Here is a 5,754-nt window from a genome sequence, read left to right as displayed (position 1 = left end):
ATTTTATTAATAACTACATAAATAAATTTGAATAGCAAATGAATACCTCCACTACTGGGATGCACATCTAAACCTTCATGTGCAAGTGGTGTTTCACGATTAGAAGGCTGCATTTTAGTGTCATGCACATTGTTATCATTGCTTGCTTATATAAAACAAATATAGTCACTTTATGTTGGAGCTCAACATCAATTGGATTATTGGTAAAGTATTCAATTTGAAATAATTTCCATTTATCATATTTACTTGTGTGACAAATGCACTCAAATATTGTGTATGCCCACTCAATTCTTAGCCGATTAGCCATGGTTGTATAGCCTTACTGGTAGGTAATTATTTTGTCATCTTCTGTGGGCACTCTATTGAATTTAGAGCCCTACATTTTTTCTTGCTATCGTGAATTTTGCTTGTAGTGTTTGATAAAAAAAAACATTTGCGATTTATTAATATTTTGATCCAATATTTTATTTACATGAGATACTTACAATTCATGTAACAAGTTTCATATAACCACCAAAGCCAAGTTTGTGTTTCCTGTGATTTTCTTTTCTTGCCTTGGTTGCCTTTGATGTGTCACTTAGTCTATTAAAGTTTGAAATATGTTAGATTATATAAATATAAAGAGTAATTAATTAGTACATAATTACATTCTTAATAGTATCTCGTACCTTATTTTGGCATCTGGTGGTGTATTTCCTCTTTTCCTTTCAATTCTCTCCTTGGCATCCAAAATTAGGTCCTTCCACTCCCTCTCTAGAATCATGGGGGGATGCTCATACTTTAGGTTCTTCTCTAAATGGGTCTTGTATTGGTCCCTCACATACTTTAGATATGTGCCAACTTTTTCAAGGAGCTTGGTTTTGTCAAAGGTGTCATTTCCAAACCACTCAACCATTTGGTTTGTCAATTCATCTTTTAACCTTTTTTCTTGGTCATTCCACCTTTTAAAGCAAAAACAAACCTGTTAGATTCAGAAATAAACTGAAGCTACATTTATTATAGTTCAAGAAATGGATCAAAGGAAAACTATTCTAGAAATGATATGAAATAAAAATAGTGGATTAGGGTTAGTTCACATATGATGTACCACCTTTTCGTATGGCGAGCTCAAATATCTGTAATGTAATGTCACTAAGATGTTTATAGAAAATATCATTTCCTGCAAAAAATTCATGGGATAATTAGCCCAAAATGAGGGATCATAAAGTAAATTCCAATTAGAGTATATATAATAATAATTTTAAAGTACTTGGAACCTTCTGTATCTTTAAGGGAATCATTTCTTCATCACTCACCACCAATGTGGCCTACAATGTTCTTGTACTAGCAATACAAGAAGATCCAAGAATTGATGGTATTTTAGCAGTAGTAGTTGCCTCTAGCGCATCCTCATGTGCATCTCCTCCTACAGAAAATGAATCCACTATGAAATGCCCCCAAGAAAGAATGCTTGAAGGTAAATAAACACATAATAGAAGATAGAGAAAAAGAGGGATCTACCAATAGTGGGTGGGCCAATATGACGTGTAGTAGAGGATGTCTACATGTTAAATGTTACCGACATTGCAATTGGAAATACAAGTGGGGCTAACCTTTGATGAGGTGGCAATGAAATTTACATAAGAACATTGACAACACCTGAAGAATAATACATTAAATATATCAAACATTAAATATATGAAAAATGCAATAATTGTAAACAAGGATGAACCTTTATTATGAACATTGACAGTATCAAGTATGATTTGTTTTGGGTAATCAAAGTGATAAGCCAAGCAAGTGATAATCCAAGAAAATTGTCATCACCTGAAGTACCTGCAACACCCTGATCATTGCCACCACTTTCATGAGGGCGCATAAATTATTGTAAAAACAACATGTACATATTTTAGTTAATAACATAAAAGAGAATAAAATATAAACCATTATTAAATTTTTATTTTAATTAAAGCTTTCATTACTGCTTACTTGCAATTTTTCTCCTGTCTAAATCAATACTTGCACACTCTCTCGTATCTCAATAGTCATAGGATGCACGGCTACCAAAACAACAATCTCTTTACTAATTTTTCTAAGAGGATTTTTTATGAATTCCATAGGGTGTGTGGAATTTTTTAGGGTCATCATCACTTAATCCTTTTGAGTCCACATCCCTAGAGAGGTGCTCAGGTACTGCAACTCCCTTTCCCTTTCCCCGAACATCTGTCTGTGTCAAGAATATCATTAAAAGTTACAAAATTAATCTAAATCACTAAAAAAAGAGCATAGTAATGCAACAATTTGCTTCTATCTAATTTGTACAATTACAATGAGGTTTACCTGCTTGGTAGAAGTGTCGCAACCTACATCCCTTTCTATGCTATGTTATGGATACATGTCGCCCTATGACAAAGAAAAAATTAAAAAAATGTTAGCAAAATTAAACCAATAGACTTAGAAAAAAAAATCATAATAAAATGGTATATTGGATTCATTAATTGGAGGTTGGTTAATTTAAATGGTATATAGTATGTACCACCCCCATGATATTAACTTTGTTTGTATCTATATGATTCAAACTGTAATTGCTTAGAAGCTCTTCATCTGCACTTATTGATTTCATCGCACATATGAATACATGATATCCCACATGTGCCTCAAATATGCAATTGGGTTGTTTGTTAGTTGACCCAGGTCATGTACTATTTATAAAACCTCCAATATTCCCTATTGCTTTTGGTCGAGCGTCAATGTATACAACCACTTGTTTACTTTGATCATTATCTTTTTGTTGTAAATAATTTGCTGACAGTGCATACCTACACATACTTTTTTTATATCGAACAATCTACATCCAATTATTGTAATTGTAACAACATTCAACAAACTCCATCAATTCAGCAACTTTGTTGTAACAGACCTTTATGCCATCTATGGAAACTAGGCTGAAACCATGTAACAACAAAGGTGTTATGCGATATATCCTATCGTTAACACAAAAAATGATGTTTATTGGAGGAAGCTCCTTGGGCACCCATTATTTCTATAGATGTTTGTACCTCAATGGCACCTCAAAGTCACCTTTGGTCTCATCATCATAAGAATATGACCCCCCTTGAGCAAGGAAAAATTTCATGTGTTTATTGAATTTTCTTCTAATCTTTTGACCTCTTGTTGATCTCCCTATTGTAGACCTACTACATGTCTCACGTCTATTTTCTATTCCTGCATTTTCCTCACTTGAGGAAGACACATCTAACAAATACCTATTTGGGGGTACCTACACTCCATCAAATGAGAGAGTTAATTGGTAACGAGAGATAAATTTTGCAAATGAGGGCAATGTTGATAAGAAGTCAACCCTAAAGTTGATTTTGGGATTAAAATTTGAATAATTCCAACTAGGGCCTCAAGTGTTGATAATTGTATTAGATTTGCTACTAATGTTGAGGTTTGAAAAATTGAGGAAGTTTGTTTTTCCAAGTAATTTTTAAAAGATAAACTATTTCTATAGGGTGTATTGACTAGTTATACCTGTCCATCCATGAGACTATGCAGGATCCTTGTCAAAGGGGTTAAAGTTCCTTCACATGTAATTCAATTATCTTATGTTAGTTAAAAATTACATAGTACACAACATGAACAACATGAACTTTGTAGACAAAAAGAATATTAAATAATAAAAATATGTTGTCATGAAAATAATTGTAAATTTTTTAATTCATTGCCTTTACTTTATGTAGACTATGTAGGATCCTCAACTAAATGGTTGATGATGTCTATAGTCAATGACCTATTCCCACCAAGGATGACAATATCACACAGGGACTATACATGAAATCAACACCCATCACATAGCTAATAAACAATCCAAATTCCATAAATAAATACAATATTAAATAGATAAACACAATTATGTAAAAAAAATTATTTCAAGAAATCAATATTAAATAGATAATATACTAATCACATACCTCATACATTTCATTCATCATCATGAACATCATGATCATCATCGCCATCATTATCATCATCATCATCATCATCATCATCATCATCATCATCATCATCATCATCATCATCATCATCATCATCACCACCACCACCACCACCACCACCAGCATCATCTTCATCACCATCATCACCATCACCATAACCATCACCATCACCATCACCACCACCATCACCACCACCACCACTACCACCACCACCACCACCATCATCATCATCATCATCATCATCATCATCCTCATCCTCATCATCATCATCATCCTCGTCATCATCATCATCATCATCATCATCATCATCATCATCATCATCATCATCATCATCATCAACAACAACAACTTTTCTTCTTTATCATTATTGAGAAACTGTCAAATGAGATCGTCATCTACTTCATCTTCTACTTCATCTTCTACTTCTTTGGTATCTTCTTCTTCTTCTATCACATTATACTTTATTGGCCTTCCTCTTGGATCATGTGTAACAACAAATGCCCAACCCAGTTTATGTGGAACCTCTGAGTAAAATACCACCTCACATTGTCTTGGAAGAACATAGGGATCATCCCCAACTGGTTCAAATGACCTTGTATTAACCATTGTAAAACCATTATAATGTTCAATAACAGTTCTATCAAGATCATTTTTATTCAATCATAGCCTGTACCATTTGATGATGACCAAAACTAATTTGAAGGAATCAAAGTCACACTCAAGTATATCATCCAAAATGCCATAGTATTGATTTTGAGACTGTTGAGGATGTATGTCATTTCTCAATGAAATATTTGTCACCTCAAAGACTGCAGTGATGCAAGAATCACAAGTTTTATTCATGTCATCCAACTTTTTTATGCAAAATTTATGACCATTGTAGCACATAGAGTTGTGGTGTTTGACCTACGATATGTAAAACATGTAAAATTTATTGTATTGTGAGTTGATAAACATATGGGTGATTAATAAATTTATACGTACCTGTTTATCTCTTAGACCATATGCTAAATCAATTTCCCTTTGCATAACATTGGAGTCTCCATTATGATGAGCTTCTTTAACCAATGAAGCCACAACTTGCCATGTTAATGTGTGACCAGAATGTTGACAATGTTCAATCCATACCGTCATCCAATCAAGATTGTTTGCAATATACAAATGTAGTGCATCCCACTCTTGACCAACTATACAAAAATTAAATAGACGTCTTACAACGGATTTATTTTGAAGATTAAGAATCAATTGACTACAATAACATCTTATAATTACCTCTCACTTTCCCCAATCTACCTTTCCCCGTCAAGTACTCCCCTTCAAATTTGTTAAGGGGGTTGGGATCCCAAATGTGATCCGCATGGATCTTTGCTCCAAACTTAGGAAAATATTCAGAAATGTACACCATAGTCTGTTATACCATATATCCCTCCACCATAGAACCCTTAGGATGTGCTCTTTGTCAAACCAAAGCCTTCAAAAATTTCAAGTGCCTCTTAACCATCCACATTGACCTAGTGTGTATAGGTCCACACAATTCAGTCTCCTCAACTTGGTGTATGAGGTAGTATTCTTGTGCATTGAAAAAAGCTTGAGGTAGACACTTTTGCATTTCACATATTATATGAGGAATTTTTCTCTTCCAATATTTTGTATCTTCTTTATGGATTTCTTTACATGACAACCACCTACAAGATATTCAAGACACAAAAATTTATATTACATAACAAGTAAAATAAATCGGAAATATAATATCTATACAATGAACTAAACAAATATC

Source organism: Cryptomeria japonica, chromosome 3 (assembly GCF_030272615.1).
Source record: "Cryptomeria japonica chromosome 3, Sugi_1.0, whole genome shotgun sequence".
In the NCBI taxonomy this organism is placed as follows: Eukaryota; Viridiplantae; Streptophyta; class Pinopsida; order Cupressales; family Cupressaceae; genus Cryptomeria; species Cryptomeria japonica.
This window is presented reverse-complemented; position numbering follows the sequence as displayed.